General features: G+C 36.4%; 2 long non-coding RNA genes across 3 annotated transcripts; both read right to left on the reverse strand.

The window, feature by feature from the left end:
• Positions 1-16094: 16094 nt before the first annotated feature.
• Positions 16095-19655, reverse strand: LOC148855423 (uncharacterized). Of its 2 annotated transcripts, XR_016113338.1 has the most exons (7): positions 19243-19589; positions 18961-19131; positions 18314-18517; positions 17843-18065; positions 17651-17737; positions 17442-17560; positions 16095-16399 (listed from the first exon to the last, which is right to left on the reverse strand). It is a non-coding gene; the product is annotated as an uncharacterized LOC148855423 (long non-coding RNA). The 2 variants fall into 2 exon arrangements; XR_016113339.1 differs by lacking the exon at positions 18961-19131 and having other exon boundaries at positions 19243-19655.
• A 14-nt stretch (positions 19656-19669) lies between these two features.
• On the reverse strand, positions 19670-20455 carry LOC148855424 (uncharacterized). The gene is made up of 3 exons (XR_016113340.1): positions 20322-20455; positions 19885-19944; positions 19670-19803 (listed from the first exon to the last, which is right to left on the reverse strand). It is a non-coding gene; the product is annotated as an uncharacterized LOC148855424 (long non-coding RNA).
• Between the last annotated feature and the right edge of the window lie 344 nt (positions 20456-20799).

The raw sequence follows: 20799 nt of genomic DNA on the forward strand, positions 1-20799 counted from the left end.
TGTTGATTATTGAACGAAAATCTCAGAAACCCACTCAGTCCTGCTATCTGCAGCTACTGGATTTCATTTTCCTTTCTCTTGCCTTTTCTCTCTCCAGAAGCAGGGTTCAATTGTTGAAGAAGAGAGTTTAATTATTCACTTGTTGGAGCTTCTAATATTTATCATATTGATTTCTTCAAAAGAAAAAAAAAATCAGAGGAATCGACTATGAAATCCCTTAGTTCAGTTTGGAAAGAGTACAAATGCAAATATGTATTTGCACTCTACATATTTGTATTTGTACTTATTAAATGTTGGTACACATTTTCAGAAGTCGTTAAATGAACTCTCTCGAAGATCAGTAAAGATAATCTATTTTCAATGTTTTTTGTTTCATTCCAATGTAACTCGTTGCATCTTCCAAATTTAGTTAATTCCCAAGGTCTGTCGATTCTTCTCCCAAGGTAATTAATGTCAGCCCAAGTCCAATGTAAGTCGGTTCACCTTCAACCGACTTCATCTAGTATAAATAGACATCTGTACTGGTTCGATATATAATAGAGAAAAATCAGAATACTACAAAACCTTTCTCTCTTTCAACCAAGATCTATTCTGTTTTTTTTTCTATCTTATTTTTTTACCGTATTTGCTGTTACTATCATTATCAACCATCAATGGTATCAGAGCATGTTCGATCAAATCTCTTGGGCATGAGTTCTTCTAGACAATGTGTGCAAAAGCCAATCGTTCCATCCTTTCTCTTCCAATCTTCATTGGAGAAAACTATGACTTCTGGTCTATCAAAATGAAGACCTATTTTTGGTCACAAAGTTTATGGAGAATCGTTGAGGAAGGATTCTGCATTGCTGAAGACACCTCTACTCTTTCAGCAAGTCAAAAGAAGATCTATGAAGAAAATCAACAAAAGGATTGTCAAGCACTATTCTGCTTATAGCAAGCAATGGCTGAGGAGATATTTCCTCGAATCATGGGCGCATCAACTGCAAAAGAAGCATGGGATACACTGCAAGAGGAGTTCCAAGGATCTGTCAAGGTACGCACTGTTAAATTGTAGAAGTTTAGAAGGGATTTTGGAAATCTTAAGATGAAGGATAATGAGACTACAAAAGATTACTATTCTAGAATAAAAGGAATAGTAAATCAAATGAGAGCCTATGGGGAGATTATTTCTGACAAGAAAATAGTCGAAAAAATTCTAATCTCTTGCACAGAGAGATATGATCAAATAATTTCAGTGATAGAAGAAACAAAGGATCTAGAAACACTATCACCAACAGAATTGATGGGCTCTCTCGAGACATATGAAAATAGGCGTGACAGGTAGAATGAAAATTCGGTTGAATCTGCCTTTCAGTCTAAAGTTAATCTGCGGTCTCATAAACCAAAAGTTGATGGAAGAAAGTCACAAGGAAAACCAAAAGAAAATAATAACAAGTTTTCTTCATGTGGTATTTGCAAGAAGAGAAATCACTTGGAGAAAGATTGCTGGTTTAAAGGAAAACCACAGTGCCAAAACTGTAAAAAATTTGGCCATGTTGAAAAAGTTTATAGATTCAAGAAAACCCATCAAGCTAATTTTTCAAAAAAGAAAGATGAGGAAAATAATCTCTTTTATGCTTGTCATTCTGCAATAGAAGAAAAAAAGGATACTTGGTATCTTGACAGTGGGTGTAGTAATCACATGACTAAAAATGAAAGCATCTTCCATAGCCTTGATAAAATCAAGACAAAAGTCAAAATTGGTAATGGCGACTTCATGGAAGCTACAGGCAAAGGCACCATTGTTGTTGACACCAAACAAAGCAAGAAATACATAAATGATGTACTTTTGGTCCTTAACATTGATCAAAATCTACTTAGTGTGGGCCAAATGATAGAAAGAGGCTACTCTCTACGTTTTGAGGGAAACTCTTGCACAATCTATGATAAGCAAGACAAATCCCTTGAAATTGCAAAAACAAAAATGACAGAAAACAGGTGCTTTCCTATTCAATGGAAAAATGCAAGTTATATCGCAATGCAAGCACAAAGTGGACGAGTTGTGGCTATGGCATAGAAGATTTGAACACTATAATTTCCATGGATTAAGGATTCTTCAACAGAAGAACATGATGTGTGACCTACCAGCCATCAAGGAGTTCAACAATGTCTGTGAAGGGTGTATGCTCGGAAAACAACATCGACAACCCTTCCCATCCGGCAAAGCTTGGAGAGCCAAAGCACCATTGGAGTTAATTCATACAGATGTTTGTGGTCCAATGCGTACTCCATCAAATAATCAAAACAGGTATTTCATCATCTTCATTGATGATTATACCAGAATGACATGGGTTTATTTCTTGCGAGAAAAATCACAGGTTTTCGATATTTTTAAAAAATTCAAAGCCCGTGTTGAGAAGCAAAGTGGTCACAACATCAAGATCATAAGAAGTGATAGAGGCAAAGAATATACCTCTAATGGATTCAACAAGTTCTGTGAAGATGAAGGCATGGAGCATCAACTTATAGTCGGGTACACTCCAGAACAGAATGGAGTATCCGAAAGAAAAAACAGAACTGTTATGGAGACTGCAAGAGCCATGCTCATGGAAAAAGGTCTTCCCAAAATTTTCTGGGCAGAGGCAGTAAGCACTGCTGTCTATCTGCTCAACAGATGTCCTACTAAAGCAGTGCAAGATAGAACACCAATTAAAGCTTGGAGTGGGCAAAAACCATCAGCAAAGCATCTCAGAGTTTTCGGATGCATATGCTACACAAATGTCCCACAAGAGAAAAAAGGCAAACTGGATGAGAAGACTGAGAAAGGAATTTTCTTAGGCTATAGCACTCAATCAAAAGGCTATCGAGTCTATAGCTTAAGGAAAGAAAAACTCATAATCAGTCGAGACATAAGCTTTGACGAAGATGTTGCATATAATTGGGAGACAAAAGAAGTTGAAAGAAAGACTATCAACTTGCCTCTATTACCAAGTCAAAGAATTGAAGAAGATCGTGATCAAATCAGTTCGCTAACACAATCAGAATTGGAACAAGCTTCACAGTCTACTCCAGACTCACCACCAAGGCGCACTAAATCCTTAACAGAAATATATGAGACATGCAACTTGATGATCATAGAATCAGAAAGCTTTGAAGAAGCTTTTAAGGAAGAAAAATGGAGAAAAGCTATGAATGAAGAGATAAAAATGATTGAAAAAAAATGTGACTTGGGAACTTGTGGATCGTCCACAAGACAAAGACACTATTGAAGTTAAGTGGGTCTACAAGACAAAACTTAACTTAGATGGCTCAATCCAGAAGCTTAAAGCAAGGACAGTTGTCAAAGGATACTCACAACAATATGGTATCGACTACAATGAGACATTTGCTCCAGTTGCTTGCCTTGACACAATCAGGGCGTTGATAGCATTTGCTGCACAGAAGAAATGGAAAACTTTTCAACTTGATGTGAAATCTGCATTCCTCGATGGCTATCTTAAGGAGGAAATGTATGTGGAACAACCTCAAGGGTTCGTGGTGCAAGGACAAGAAGACAAAGTTCTCAGATTAAATAAGGCATTATATGGCTTAAAACAAACTCCACGAGCTTGGTACAACAGAATTGATAATTACTTCTTGGAGCAAGGATTCAGGAGGAGCTATAGTGAGCCAATACTCTACATCAAGACTCAAGGTACAAATGACAATCTCATTGTTTCTTTATATATTGATGATCTCATTTATACTAGAAATAATGAGAAGATGGTCAAGAAGTTTAAAGAAGACATGATGAAGACTTTTGAGATGACTGATTTAGGCCTAATGCACTACTTTCTTGGAATTGAAATATCCCAAGAAGAAGAAGGGGCATTCATCTCACAAAAGAAGTATATAGAAACTCTTTTGAAGAAATTCAAAATGGAGGAGTGCAAAACAGTCTCCACTCCATTAGACAACACTAAAGCATACAAAAAGGAAGATGGCTCACCTAAGGCAAATGAATCACAATTTCGAAGTATGATTGGAAGTCTTCTCTATTTAACTGCTACAAGACCAGACATCATGTATGTAGTTAGTCTACTATCAAGGTTCATGCAGAATCCAAGTCAAGTCCACCATGGAGCAGCTAAAAGAATACTAAGGTATTTGCAAGGTACAGAGAGCTATGGAATTTGGTACAAAGTCACACATGACTCTAAGCTCATTGACTACACCGACAGTGACTGGGCAGGTTCGGTTGATGACATGAAAAGCACATCTGGTTATGCTTTCACACTTGGATCAGGGATATTTTCTTGGGCTTCAAAGAAGCAAGCAACTGTTGCCCAATCATCAGCTGAAGCAGAATATATTGCAGCAGCAATAACAACGAGCCAAACTATATGGTTCAAAAGAATATTTGATGACATGGGAGAACCACAAGATGGTGCTACTGAAATCTACGGCGATAGCAAATCTGGTATTGCAATGGCAAAGAATCCCATATTTCATAGCAGAACCAAACATATTGGCATCAAGTATCACTTTATCAGAGAAGCAGAAGGAAACAAAGAAATAGAGCTCAAACATTGCAAAACTGAAGAACAGTTAGCTGACATATTCACAAAGGCTCTACCAAAAGGCAAGTTCGAATTGTTACGAGACATGATTGGAGTTACTGAAATGTGCACCAAGGAGGAGTATTAAATGTTAGTACACATTTTCAGAAGTCGTTAAATGAACTCTCTCAAAGATCAGTAAAGATAATCTATTTTCAATATTTTTTGTTTCATTCCAATGTAACTCGTTGCATCTTCCAAATCTAGTTAATTCCCAAGGTCTGTCGATTCTTCTCCCAAGGTAATTAATGTCAGCCCAAGTCCAATGTAAGTCGATTCACCTTCAACCGACTTCATCTAGTATAAATAGACCTCTGTACTGGTTCGATATATAATAGAGAAAAATCAGAATACTACAAAACCTTTCTCTCGTTCAACCAAAATCTACTCTGTTTTTTTTTTTTTCTATCTTATTTTTTTACCGTATTTGCTGTTACTATCATTATCAACCATCAGTACTCCTTCCAAATTGAGGCTTACCTTCTAGGAAATTAGAGGAAATTGATATAGAAGCCACCGGTGTAGCAAGAAGTCACCGATGTCTTAGATCGTTGCTTTTCCGGTGGAGTTCTTCGACTCAAAGTGTACAAATGATATGGCTTGTTTAGATCGATAAGAAAGAGAGTAAAAGTTTACTTTCCACAAATTTACATCAATTTTGACAACATATTATTTGAAAAAACTGAAACAGAATAAATATTTACATCGAGCCGGCATTTGCATCGTAAACAAACGCAGTCTAAGGGATTTTCCAAGCAGTAGGAATAGTTTTATTTCATGTCCTAAATCTTAGGAATAGTTTAAGAGATTTTCCCTTGCAAAAATATAAGAGCGAGGGATAATTTGAGAATTTGAATAATTTATAGAGACTGAGAGAGTAATTCCACATCTTACACAATAATATATTGTCACCGGTAATTTGTACAGCACGTGCTCTAAATGGAGCTTCCATAGGTCCATCAAAAGTCAAAATCCATTATTACTCTTCTTTTTCGGACGTGCCAGTCGGGATTTCTTACTCACTTTTCCTGCCCGGCGGGTATAGAGAGTGGGTAGGAGGAAATCTGGGTTGGCTGTGAGAAACTACGCAGGTTTGGACTAAATGAACTTTAGTAAACTTTGAGGGGTGTAACACAGTAACAGAGATCAGAAATGGCGCAAGAGAGAAGATGTTGACAATCAAAACTCCTCTTACTCGTCTCTTTACTCGGTTTGCATTCACTATATAAAGAAAAAGCGTCTAGATTTCGTTTGGTATTCGTGTTTGAAGCTAATTTTCTTCTTCGTCTTCTTCTGCAGCTTGATTATTAATTAAACCACCTTTGGCTTTGGAAACATTTCTCCCTTCTGCTCATTCTCCATGGCGGCACCCACCAAGACCACCACTACAGCTCGACCACAGCCAAAGAGAGGTCGAATTCTCAAACGTATTCTCAGAGAAGCATCGAAAGCTCTTTGTTTCTTCATCTACTAATATTGTTTTCCCGGCCGTCTCTCCCTGTCTAGCTAGATCTGCTTTTCAATCATTTCCTTGAGTCGAATCGTTCATCGTTCTGGCACTTACTCAGCTCAGACCACTTCAAACGAACATCACCATGGTCGTCATTTATAAGCTCTTTCAAACTATTTCAGCCCTCGAATTCAAATGATCTTTAATTTCATCATCGTTATCATCCAAGTCTTACCCCAAATATGGAGTCAGTTACAAAAATCATATTAATTTCCTCAACTTGCAACCATGGTTTCTATGCAATTCTTCAAATGGTCGTTTATATATTCTATAATAATCTATTGCCTCCAGAAATACAGCTTTGGTATGGACTATGGAAGTTATGTGAGTGTAGGATTGTTACTTGGAGCTTGCGTTCGGATCTTGACCATCATCTATAAATTTGGCTTCAAATTAAAGGTTTCTCCATACATAATCAAGATTTGTAATCCTTTCTTTCTTCACCATGATAAAGTACTGAATATATCTTTGCTTGTCTTGTGCTTGTCCTATAGTCTGTTCTTTCATGTATGTGACCGACAATGATGTGACGAGTTTTTGTTTGTAGTGATACCTCAATCCATATCAACAGTAATATTATATGTTTGCGTCTGGACGTCATGATCGATTAAGACTAAAGAAAGACAAGTTTAATTTAGAATATATGAATGCATGCAATAGATTGTGAGTCCCACAAACACGGCATTAGAGAGACACGTATGCAGTGAGATGCCCACACGTGGCATTTGAATCGGAAAGAGTTAGATGTGGATGCAATCAGATTATCCAAATCTGATCCAATAATGTAAATCTGAGTATCATGATCCCATGGATATCACAAAGATTAATTCCGATTTGAATTTATTAAGGATGTCAGATATCTAAATATGATTTATTCCCATTTAATTATTTCATGTATATGTAAAATTTAATGAAATTCTATTTTTCATCCAATCTGATCCAAAATTTCGACAGAAAGATGTCCCCTACTTAAATACATCGAAAATAGCAAGGTGTGGGTTATGAATTTAGGGGATGGGTTAACCCTTTTGTAGTCCAAAGAGCCAAAAAGAATATATCGAAATAAAAATATAAAAATAAGTAATTAGATAAATGGTTAGAAGTAGTTGTAAATATTTTAGTTTTTCTCTTGACATTTTAAAACTTCTAAATTTATTTCTAATGAAATAAAAATAAAAGGAGAGAAGATGAGAAGATACAAAAGGGCCCAATGATAGACACCTCCGCTGCCCGCCCCCCAAAAAAAAAAACCCAAACCCAGTCAAACATGAGGATGTATGGGATGTCCAACTAGACGAAAACTAAAGTAGTTAAAGAAACTGATGGCCCCAATCACTTTTGTTATGACAGACTGTTGTAGCACTTTATGAAATAGCAAAATTAAAGGGATTTTAGCAAAAGTGAATTCCACATAAATTAGAAGCCATAAAATCCAACGCCAATAGCAGCTCAGCTATACACTCAACATCAACGCACCCAAAACAGTCCAGTGAACGTTGGAGCTCCTGACTCCTGAGCGGGCGTCCACATGGGGACAATGCCCGCCCAACAATAAAGCAGAAAGGACCCCTCGGATCTAGACTGGCAACGGTAGGGTATCCATCTAAATTTTTTTATTTATTCTTAAACCCGCTATGTATTCTGATTCTAAATTCATCTAACTTTTTCTTTTAATTTTTCAAATCCGTCTCGTCCCAAACCCATTAAATCCATCCTGATCTGTCCCACCCGTTAAACCACTTGACCAAACGTTTTCTACTAAAAAATTTTTCATACTACTTATATTGTAACTTAAACCAGATCAATTAATGATAACGCCAAGTCTCTTAACACTACTTTAAGCTACTAAGCCATCTCATCTTTTGTGTTATTTAATGAAATAAAATAGATTGTATTAACTTTTGTGTTCATCAAAACAATCAATACGTGTATATGATTAACAATTCCAACTAAAATTAAAAGAAATAATATTTAAAATTAGCATTTTATAACTAAATGAAATAAACAATCTATCAAATCTAAATTTACATCAAATGATGATTTTAATTCCAAGAAATTTATACAAATAAATATTAATAATAGAATAACTATCTAGTACTTAAAATTTATAAATTTGTGCATGATATATATAATAGGTTCATATTATAAATTTGTGCATGGTATCGGGTATCGGATACCCTAAAGTCAAAACCCAAACCTTATATGGTTTTAATCTAAAATTCCAAACCCTATAGGGTTTTGATAAACAAATCCTATTAAGGTCGGAACCCGAAAATTCCCACGAAATTACCATCCCCGGATCCCATGAACTAACTACCTTACTGAACCCAAATCCCAAACAATTATCATCGTCTTCAGTCTTCACCCAAGCATCCTGCCAAGTTGTGATTGCTCGTCGACTAGAACCAAGGCAAGCTCTAAAGACAGCAAGATACCAGCCAACGCCCAATAGGGGTGGCAATTGGGCATAAATAATAAATAATGAATAATAAATGTATTTTATTTTAATTTTACTTGGCTAAACCCAAAAATGTTGGACGCTAATGGACTTCCTGTTACAGCCTTTCAAATCATTTCTTTCTAAATGTTGGACGCTCATGAATTCGCCCAGGGTGCTCAGATCTCCTCTTCTTCTTGCCGCCACCTCCTTCTTGAAGCTTTCTTGATCTTCTTCTTGAAGTTTTTGAAGACCTTCTTGATTCACTTCAGAGGGACTTTAGGAATTCCTCCAATTGTTGATTGATGATCCCTCTAGTTCGCCCCCTACTTCTTTATATAGCCTAAAGGGGAGGGGGTGGTCTCCTACTCTCTCGAAGTTAATCTTTCAAAATTAGAAAGTCCTAGTCTAATCCTACTCTTATCTCTTTATCTAATGAATTCAATCTCATATCTTTCTGGGATTACATCATAAATTTAGATCTGGTAGGACTTTTCTTAGTTTCTTGTTCTTAGATTCGTATTAGACATCCTCTGCGAATTGGGCTTCAGCCAGGCTTTTCTGCAAGTTGGGCTTCAGTTGCGGATTGGGCCTTCCTACGAATTTGCCCCGACTTTGGGCCCGGATTTGACTTTGATGTAGGCCGAATCTGCAAAAGCCCAAAACACAAAAGTTGTGGCTTTTCTCTTATCTTTCCAATGGGTCTTGAATCAGCCCAATCAGAGTTCGGATACACGAGTTAGGCCCAATTTACTGAACAATGCCGAAACTATGAAAAATCATCCGAATTGCCTTTCTTTGTTCTTGATGCCTTCTTTCATGCCCTGAACCGAAATACAAGAAATATGAGTCCAATTAAATACTGATTAAGTATGAAAGACAAAATATTTGGAGATAAATATGTGATAAATTCTACTCTCATCAGTTATGATAGAGGGGTATGAATTCAAACGAAATGATTGTTCAGAATGAAAGTGAAGAGTCATTTGTTTGAATTCGAAAATGAAAACAAAGGACTATTGGAGTTCAAAATTACATGTCATATAAAAGAATGTGGGTAATTCACACCCATGCACACAACCTAACATGACTCAACCTGACCCAACCACTCACCAAGCCATGAGAGAGCATATGTATATGTACCTCATTTGGGTCCTAATAAGGGAAAGGCCAACTCATAGTAATAAACTCAATACTTGTAATTTTTCCATGTGGGATTCAAGAAAAACTTGGAAAGGAAAAGTAGGCTCAAAGAATGGAGGGAAATAAAATTTGAATTTTGGCAAAATCAAATTGGTTTAGGTGAGTATTAAACATGTGTGCAATTAATATCCAAAGGACAAAAGCTGAAAAGGAGAAATTTCCTAAACTTTTGAATCACACCCCTAAACTACAACAAAATACGTATTTAGTAACCAAACAGATTTTATAAATCCATACCCAAGATGCTACCAAATATTTAGAAGAAAATCAGAAATCCATATTAGTAGATCACCCGAAACAATTAGAAGGAAGAAGAAAATCTTTTGAGTGACCAAATCTCAGCCTTCCTACTCATTATAATATCCTGTTTTGGTTTGCCATGCCCATAAAATTTGTTGAGAAAATTTTGTTTTTTTATTCTTTTTCGATCGAAAGCAAAGTTGCATACGTTTATTTCAAAACACTTTTCAAAGGTAGCTTTTGAAAATAAATGAGAGTGAGGGATCATTTGAGAATTTGAGTAATTTTAAAGACTTGTGAGAAATTCCACAATTTTACCCAATAATTCTCGAACTCGATGGTGGTTTGTGCTCCACGTGCTTCCTTTTCAGGACACATGCAGGAACACAGAAGCTACGTAGAATTGGACTAAATAAATTTTTGGGGAGTGCAAGAGGGAGGTCAGAAATGGCATAAGAGAGAAAGGGAGATCAAACATTATCAAAAGGGTTGACCATCAAATCTCCTCAACTCGTCTCTTTAATTTACTCGGTTTGCTTTCCGCCTCTGCACTATATAGAACCTTTGATGTTGTTTGGTATTCGCTTTTAAAGCAAGTCGTCTTCTTCTTCAGCTTGAGTATTAAACCACCTTTGCAAATATTTCTCCCTTTTGCTCATTGGCCATGGCAGCACTCATCAAGATCACTACAGCTCGACCACAGCCAAAGAGAGGTCAAATTCTCAAGCGTTATACTCGGAGAAGCATCAAAAGCTCTTTTTTTTTTTTTTTCTTACTTTTGTGTCTTTTCTAATATTACTTTCCCCATCTCTCCCTGCAGTCTCTGCTTTTCTGTTAATTTCCTTGAGTCGAACCCATCATCATTCTGACGCTTACTCAGACCACCATAGCGTGACCACTGCCAAATAGAGGCCAAATTCTTAGACGCATTCTGAGAAAGGTGATTCAAAAAGCTATGTGTTCTTCCATCCAGATCGAGACGACTTCAAAGAGAGGCGCTATTTGTTCTGAGAAAGGCTAAATTTTCTTGTTTCTGATTTATTTCTTCAGTAGTTGAAACCGAGATCATAAAAAATTCTTTCAAACGAACTAGCCCAGAGAAATGCAGCTTTCGTAGTCTACTTGAATGGAAAGGACTGCAAATTGAAGCTTGATTTGAGCTTGACCGTCATCTATAAATTGGCTTCAGATTCAATTCAACTGTTGATTTGAAATCCTTTCTTCTACCTGGCTACTATGATATATTTGTACTCTGGGAATACGAAGCAGTAGTGCGTAGATGATTAGATGAATTAATACAGATATCATTTCTCTCTGTTCAATTATCTTTTCTTGGCAACAAAAGTAGTCTTATGCTTGTCTATTCTTAATTTCCCGTCTTTAGCTAGCTTCTTTATATAAAGGTCTCTGCGTGTATGGCTCGTAGATGGTAATATCTTACTTGTCTTTTGTTGGCAACAATGATGTGTGGCTTCTACATTTATAATTATGCGTTTATGGCTCATAGTGATACCTCAGTCCATATCCACAGTAATATACTAATATAATAAATACTCTCCTGCATTGCATTTGGACTTCATGATTCCGATAAAAGAAGAGAACTTTTAGTATATATGGAATGGATTCCTTCCTACAACACGACCTTATAGGGCCACGTATGCTATGAGATCGACGATGCCACGTGTGGCTCTTTGATAGTGGTGACAAACTACCCTTTTGACCACACTATGTAATGAGTCCCACCAACTTAGAGAAGTGGTCTTGGTTCCCCCAAAGGGTTCAGCTTATGTTCCAACAAAGTATTTGCTGAGACCATTTAAACTAAGGAGAACCCATAAAACTATGTTGCATTTGGAATTGGAAACTTGAAATATGGTCAAAGGTATCTAAATAAAACTATAAAACTAATTAACCAGAGAAGTAGTTATTAGTTATCCCTCTTTTAGTGTGTTTGGTTATGTAGGATTTGCACTGTAAAATAAATAAATGCTGATTGAATCATTGTTTGAAACTTGATTGTTAGCTAGTCCTCTACCTATGTGCAAAGAAGAGAAACTACAATATAATCACACTTTTATTAGTAAGTCCAACATATAACAGTCTTATCATACCTATATAGAGGTTGTTCAGGCATAAAGATAAACTCTTATCTCTATAAGAATTAATTAATAAGACTTCAGAATCAGATTAGCATAGCATTTAGAAGTCTGGAATAATCGGATAAATGGTTATTCCTCTTTAAGTCTGTTTAGCTATGCCGGCCTACTTGAATTTGAAAACTTGCCCTAATCAAGAAGTGCTTGAACCACTGCTACTTATTAGAGGAAATAAGTGATTCCTTTTAAGTACCTCTCACATGCCCATGTTGAAAGAGAGAAGAAATTGCATCAATATTTGTTAGAGAATAAAAACCTATTTAAGGATCTCAACTAATAAATTAAGTTTTTAGGTTGAACGGGTTTTTGAGATAATATCAGAACTTAATTGTTCGGTCAAATGGTTAAGTATTTGATCCTCGTCACCTCCATTATAATTAGTTAAATTTCAACACAACATATGGGTAGGCCTGTGCTCGTGTGAGGGGGCATGTTAGAGAATAAAATCTTGTTCAGGGACATAACCTAAAATATTAAGCTTTTAGGTTAAATTGTTCCTTGAAAATACATCAATTGACATATATCTAACTTGGTAGTTTAAAAGAATAAGACGTATGCGCTCTAATTAATAAGAATTAATTTTGTTCAACACAACATATGGGTAGGCCTGTGCTCGTGTGAGGGGGCATGTTAGAGAATAAAATCTTGTTCAGGGACATAACCTAAAATATTAAGCTTTTAGGTTAAATTGTTCCTTGAAAATACATCAATTGACATATATCTAACTTGGTAGTTTAAAAGAATAAGACGTATGCGCTCTAATTAATAAGAATTAATTTTGTTCACTCTTATTGAACCATGATTTTGAGTTTCATAACTCAGCTGAAAAATTTTATTTTTTTGGCCGAACTTCTCTTGGAATCTTAAGCTTGGGTTTTATTTTTTATAAATACTTGTTTGCAGTTGCTTTTTGCCAAGCTTTTTCAAGATCTTGCTGGCCCATGACCTAACTTACCATTTAATTAAAAATCCTACATTTCTTCTTTACAAAATCAGGTAAAGATTAGGATGAAAATTACCTCAATATATACAAACCCATTTTTAAATTAGGCCCCATTTGGCGCATCTTTTTTAAATGGCAGCCCACGTTTTGGTTTTAAATCAGGTAAGGATTACAATGAAAATTACCTCAATATATACAAACCTATTTTTAAAACGGCAGCCCGTGTTTTGGTCTTTTCTCATTTGGTTGGGAAAAGATCTAGCTGCCAAAAACCACAACCCCAAAAGAAGTGGGAAGCCCATTTCAAACTACTTTCAGGAACCTTCAAATGGAGCATTTCACCTTTTTTCAACTTGTCTTCATGTGGAAAGACGTGCCTTAACCAAATGGCTTTCAAGCTGTTAATATTTTAATGTAAAAGCTCACATCGTCTTTTGGTTGTCAAGTTTCCCGAAAGATCTAAAAAAGACTTGCCAAATGGAACCTTAATCCATTTTCATTGATAACTTGAGAGTTGAGAGCTTGTATGTTTCAGGATTCAAAGAGTAATTACACATCTTATAGTAATACAATACATTTGTTGCTTGTCTTTCACATTGATCTAAGTTGAGATTTCATCAAAACCAAGAGAGTTGGATATCTATCTATATCTATATCTATACTACCTATAAAAGAGCAAATGCCCCTTTTTTCTGGAATTTTCATTGGGCATTTTTTACCCTTTTGTCTAAGCATACAATAGGGATGTTCATAAGAATGCCCAATCCGACCAAACCAATCAACCCGGACTGACCCAACCCGAGTTGGCTGGGTTTTCATCAGTACCGGTCGGTTTCGGGTTGGGAAAATATATAAACCAATATATCGGGTCGGTTTCAGTTTTCTTGTATGAAAACTGAAACCAACCTGACCCGAACCGAACTAGTCTTCTACTAGTTCAATAGTTCATAGTTTGAGTAGTTTCCTACTTAACTATAACTAGTCTTCTACTAGAACTAGAAGGCCCATTAGGCAATTACAATTAGAATAGGCAATCTATCATAGTTCCTAACTTTCTATAATCTTTTACACCAAATAGGCAACCCATTAGGCAATTACAATTAGAATTCAATTAGGTGTCCTTTTGTACAGAAGCAAAACCGAAACCGATCCAAACCGACTCAACCCGACTCAAACCGACCAGGTCAGTTTGGGTTATCAATGGGTCGGTTTCGGTTTCCACCTCAGGTAACCTGACCAGGTCGGGTCAATTGGGAAAACCCCAATAAACCGACCCAACCTAACCCGTGAACACCCCTAGCATACAATGGGTATAAAGAGGGCATATATGTCATTTACTTTCATTTTAGAAACTAGCCACTTATAACCGTTCAAAAACTACCAAGGTGTTGAAGCCATGAAATTATAATTAGACCTATTCATGGGCTGGGCCGAGCTAGGCTCGGGCCGGGCTTTTACTCATCATTAATGGAAATACGCTAGGCCCGAGCCCGAACCCTGATAAAAAGCCCGAAGCCCGACCTAATAAAAAAAATTACAATTTTCCCTATTCAAATTAGAATTAAAAATTCAAATGGTTTTTTTTCCTATTTAAATTAACAATGAGCCTATAAGATGGTTTTTTTTCCCTTTCTTTTATGTTTTAAAACACAGTTTTACATTCTTAAATCAAAAAATTTATTTAAATGAACATAATCATATAACCCATTTTAAGTCTAATTTTAAGTTGGGCCAGGTTGGGCTATTTTGACAAAACCCGGGCTTGGCTCGAATTTATTGCGAGCCGGGCTTTTTGGCCTAAGTTTAAACCCACGGGCCTATAAACATGTTCAAGCCCGTCCGGGGGCTGGGCCGGCCCGTCGGGCCACCCGGCCCATGAACAGGTCTAATTATAATTGTTTAGAAACTACCCACTTAATACCTTAATTAATTATTAGATAAATGAATTATAAAAATTATAAATAGTTTTGTCTTAGAGATACTGCCGCATGCAAATGCACATACACATGTACTAGTTGATATTAAAATTGGGAATAAGTTCTAGATTCTAGACTTTTTATTGATTAAAAATACCCCTATTTTAAAATTTTCTCCCCATTTATTATAAGAGCAAAAATGTTATTTGAATCACTGATTTTATTAGGTTCACTAACAAGGACCCATGCGATGCCCAAGAAAATCTGAAAGATTTAATAATTTTATTTACTATTAATTAATATTAAATTAATAATCAAAATTTATTGTTAATTAACTAAAAGTATTCAAAGTTATTATTAATATCTAGCATTTTTCGTTTAATATTGATTTACAAAAAATAATTATTGTTAATTTAATATGAATAAATATTTTTTGCACGATGCATGAAAAAATCCAAAAATTGATTAATTAATAACGAATAAAAAATTAAATAATTTTGGGAAGTATTAATTTTTTGGTAATTGAGTAACAAAAAGTTTGTCCTTTAAAATTAGAAATTAATGAACAATAAGGGATGGGTATGTTGAAACTTCCCATTCTTATGGGAATTTAGGAGAAAAAAAAACAATCCATTCCCGTGATTGAAATGAAGGAGACCATTTGTTGTTAGAGGCCTTGGCCAGCCTATATAAATAAATAAATTAATTAAAAAACAGTGAAGTTTTTATGTGATGATTTTGGGTCCAGCTCAAACTCAATAAAAACTCCAGAAATTTTTGTGGGTTATTATAGGCTCAAATGAGTCACCTAGGCTAAAGCTTATGAAGGTTCTCTATATTAGTTTATCCTTGGTACAATCATCAACCCATTTAAATGCCAATAAGCACTCTCTCTCTCTCTCTAAAGTGGGTCTTAGTGAAATCCAATCATTTTCTACGGTGATTAGCCCACTTGATTGAATCAAGACAACTCGAGTGGGAGCTAGAGAATGCAAGCAACCATTCTAGTAATATCATTAACACTATAAGGATCTCTTAATCGGGCCAAGTAGAAAAGCTTGTTACATGACTCCATCTGCTTTTGTCATGTGAATGAGTGCTATAGCAGAAAGTTGAATGTTAACATATATATACTGCATTATTATTATACTTTTAACCCAAATATCTTGGTTGTGACAGGGATTCATAATTCCTCCAAATTATATGTTTCTGGTAGGATAAGTCATTTATCAAGGAGCTTGAACCCAATAAGAACCTATTCAATTTCAGCCGACTAACTGTGTCTTCAGTTCACCAATAACATGCAAGTTTTATGAAACTTGAGAATTAGAAAGAAGAAGAAAACCCTTCAGCATTTCCTGCCTTGCAGAACTCCCTGAACTGTGTAACCTCGTTCTTTACCTTTTTAGCTCCAATGCTGCCAACAAATGACCTTCCGTTAATGTCTTTTTATTATGAAACTTGAGAAATAGAAAGAAGAAGAAGAAGAAGAAGAAGAAGAAGAAGAAGAAAACCGTTAGTCTTTTTCAACATACTTGGTGTAAGCCCGTGGATTTGGCACTCGTGGTCTATCTTGGAAAGCCAGAGAAAAATGGCCATGGGGGTATGTCAGAGGTTGCAAAGAGAGACTACAAAATTTGGAGAAGTGGGACTGAGGAGAAAAAAGGGAGAGAGAATTTGGGTTTTGGGTCTATTGAGTATATTGGGCTGGGGCCCCATGTGGGTATGGGGCTGCTCCTATTTGTGATATTTTCTCATTTAATTAATAATTAATATTTTAGAATGTTCTGACAGCCTGACATTAAAGATTAACCAGTGCAAATACCTTCAAGTAAATATTGGATTCGGACAGATTTGATTTAACTTGGGTTCATGCTGGGTCAACTGCATTAATGTACTTTAATAAATTTATTGTTTTGTATATAATGTACATAAACTTATTTGGGCCATCAATATTTTGGGCCAATGGGGTTATTTTATACTTTTTTTCCTACTCTAAACTTTGAAGCCCATCAGGGTTGCATCTTGCGTCGTGAGAAAATGATGAAAGCTACTGAAACAAAACGCTGGGAAATGTGAAAAAGCATGGTTTCTTTTCAGGTTGGAATATGATCAATTACTTCTCTCCAGAGTCCAGCCCATCATTCCAAAAAAGAAAAAAAAATCAAACACTTCCTGTCATCCTTCTAAGGACACTCTTTTGTGGGGTGGAAAATCATCTTATGGCTTCATTTATGTTGATTAAACCAATCTTATTCATGGAAGGCAACATGATCACAGTATGAGTTCCATGATTGGGCTTTGAAGGACAATCTTGTGAACTAGTGAAATATTTGTTTGCAAATAAAATTAGAGAACGAGAATGCTGAAAAGTAAAAGAAATCAAATGCAAAGTCAGTTGAATAAGAACCAAACAGAAAGATGACAAGAACAATAAAATTTGATGGAAGACAATGTACCTCTCAGGAGAATTCAATGTCTCATAGTAAAAGACAGAAGTTCAAGGCCAGGCCAAGCCTAATTGGATCCTAATTGGATGAGTTGGTGGCAGATCTGTTGCAGCAATATTAGTGGCAGCCTGCATCATTGCAAGGAACAGAATTATCAAAGCAATTAATATGAATGTGTTGGAGATAAAGCCAGAAAAACAGTGACAAGCTGACCAGACCTGGTAAGACTTGAGTGACTGATCTGCAGCTTCCTTACGATCAATCCCAGTTTTAAATTCAGCTAGGTACCGGTAGTAGTCTCCTTCCTAGCAATGAAAAAGTTGATAGATCATTTCAATATAGGAACAAAATGTGAAAACCAAGTAAAGCTCAAAATTAAGAAAATCTCTGAAAGGAAAATTCATCCTTACAAGTTCCTATCACATGAATAGTATTAGACCCACTGGGTCTGGAATCTATTTTTTTCTTTTCTTTGCCATATAAGGGCCTGTTTGGTTCACAGGAAAAAGGGGTCTGGAATCAAAATCAGGAAAAGGGCCATTCTGATTCCAACTGTTTCATCTAATTTACCACCACCATGAATGGTTGCATCTAGATCCATTTTACTGTACTGTATGGCTGTTCTCCAACCAGCTGCAAAATATAGAGTACAATTTTTTATAGCTCTTTCAAGTAATTCACAAAGTTTTGTATGAAATGAAACATTAAAAAAAAAACAAGTGAAATAATACATCATATTTATAAAAGAGAGATAGGATCCCTCAAACAAGCTTTCCAAAAAGCCAGCGAACAACAGTCACTATACATTAAGAGCTAGCCAGCGTATGGTTGCTATCAAACATAATTCTATACCAATCATTACAAAAAAATGGAGTATGTACATATTGAAAACTCCCTGTAGGCTCCTCAAGAAAAGAGAAGACTTTCCATTCTCCCAATCAACAACATGAAATAAGTCGTAACAGAGCCAAACATGAACTTTGAGAAGAGGCACTAAACAGGTGCAATAGAAAGTTGAAACCCGTTTCAGCTACTTCCGAGGAAAAAAAAACATGAAAACCAATTTCTAGATCTCCATTATGGTCCTGAATATAAGGCAAAACAGGATGATTGTGAGAAAAAAGAGCAAAAACAAGTAGAGTGAATTAAAATTTAAAAGAGAACGCAATCTTCTAGACATAATCACATAAAAGTCATTGTCAACTACTACTAGACATAATCACATAAAAGTCATTGTCAACTACTACAGGTTAGCAGAGGAAAGGTAGGGACTAAAGGTGGATAAAGGGACATCCAGGGTCCATTTGGTTCCTGAGAAGATTGGTCTGAGAAAGGAAAGGATGGGAAGGGATGAGATGAGAAACAGAAAACTTATTTTCTCATTGGGGCATCTTGAATTTGGTTTATTGCACTAAATATGTGGGAAAATCAAGTTTTCAATGTTTGTTTACTGAGAAAATTCAAACATAAAACCCCTGTGAATATGTTTAAGCACATTCATGGGACAAACTAAAAGATTAGGCATTACCTCACAGATTAGGCTTGGAATCAGTCTTCGATCTGCAACGATTGTTGGGAGGGGGTAAACAATGGATTGGGGGAGAAGAATTTCCCATCAAAACTATGAAAAGAGGGCTTAATCGAATCAGTGTTGCGAGTAGAAGGCCATTCTGGGTAAGCGAGCAAGCGAAAGAAATGACTGATAACAAGCGAACACAATAATAAAATGAATACTAACGCAATTTTAGTATTAAACTAAACCAACGAAAGGATGATATCTATCCTAGGTCATGTTGGCTTTCAATTTTACCTTCTATCGGTGATGAACGAACAATGCTGCGTGAGGAAATTAACTAGAGCTTCAGATCCATCTCCCACTTCTTACTGCACCCTAAGTTGGCCGAGGGATCAGATCAAAGTTGGCTGAGGGATAAGATCAGAGAGAGAGCAAGAGAGGGATGGCTGAGAGCGAGGGAGATCTAGAGAGGGACCTGAGTGAGAGAGAGGCAGAGAGACGATTGAGAGAGAAGCATATCGACGACTGAGTAAGAGAGAGAGAGCGCGCGCGAGAGAGATGACTGAGAGCGAGGGAGATCTAGAGAGGGACGACTGAGTGAGGGAGAGGGAGAGAGACGACGCGCGAGAGAGACTGAGAGAGAGGAGGCGGGAGAGGCACGAATATTTTTAGCGGGCGAGAAAAGGCGGGAGGTAGCGTTTGGTCTCTAGTGGCAATCGTTTGGCCTAGCGGCAGTTTTAAACGACTGCCTCTATAAATCTATTTGTCTAGCAGCAATCACCAAACAGCCAAGTCGAAAACTGCCGGTAGAAATCTTTTTTCTTGCATTGTCTAAAACTTCAATGTTCCTAAAACCTTCAATAAGTAAGAGAACTGTTAGTGCTGGGAATAGAGAAACCAAATCGATTCCAAATGTGTTACTGAGAGAGATTGTACATCAATGCAGAATTGTGAAAGGGAAGATCAGCAAGCATGCCTTAGACTTGGTAAAATGCACTGCAGTATCTTGCACCAAACCAAACCACGTTGTATTAGAAAAAGAAAACAAATGAAAATGGCTTGTTAAAGAGAGCCATGTTGAGTCATTAAGAGTAATGAGCAAGTTTCTTATGAAATAAGAAAAATATCTCTAGGATTCGGAAAAGAAAAAATAAAAGATTTTCAAGCAGAGCATAATAGTCATCAATGAGTAATGAGCAAGTTTCTTAACTTTTTCATTGGCATGTGTATTTGCGAAGGAAATCAAACAAACAATATAGAGAAGACTGAGAATTTCTTCTACCTTAATTTAATATATAGAAAGTAAGGAAGACAAAAACAAAAACCCTGAGAATCAATAACTAATAACAGGGAAGTTTATTTATCCTTTTTACCTATAATGCAATGTGCTTTGATTCAACCAACACCTCGTCTTCTTGAGGACTGCTTGGCATCAACCTTAGGACTCTCAGAGAGTCCAAGATTCTGTGAAGAAGCTATCTCATGGTGGAAATTAGATGCTTTGTAGGGTTCGGAGGTGGAGTCAATAGGAGGTTCTTTCAGTACTAATCAGCCTCTCCAATTTGACAATCTCATCTTTCATAGCTTCTACGCAGAGACCATAAATCCACTAACCTTGATATCTCTCCCATAGCCTTAGAAATCGCAAGTGGATGCTGGCGTACAAAGACATAGAGGATTCTAGGGTTTTGCCCAAAACAAAGAAAGGGGGACATTGGATTTTCACTCAATACAGAGGTAGAACTCAGGATAGAGAGAGAGAAAGATGAGGGAGGGGAAAGAGATATCTCTCGTTATGGGTTCTTTCCCTCGGGGCTTGGTGGAGGGTAGGAGACAAGTTGAAAGTCGAAA

Source organism: Nelumbo lutea, chromosome 4 (genome assembly GCF_056320005.1).
Source record: "Nelumbo lutea isolate HS-2025 chromosome 4, American lotus-T2T, whole genome shotgun sequence".
NCBI classification, from domain to species: Eukaryota; Viridiplantae; Streptophyta; class Magnoliopsida; order Proteales; family Nelumbonaceae; genus Nelumbo; species Nelumbo lutea.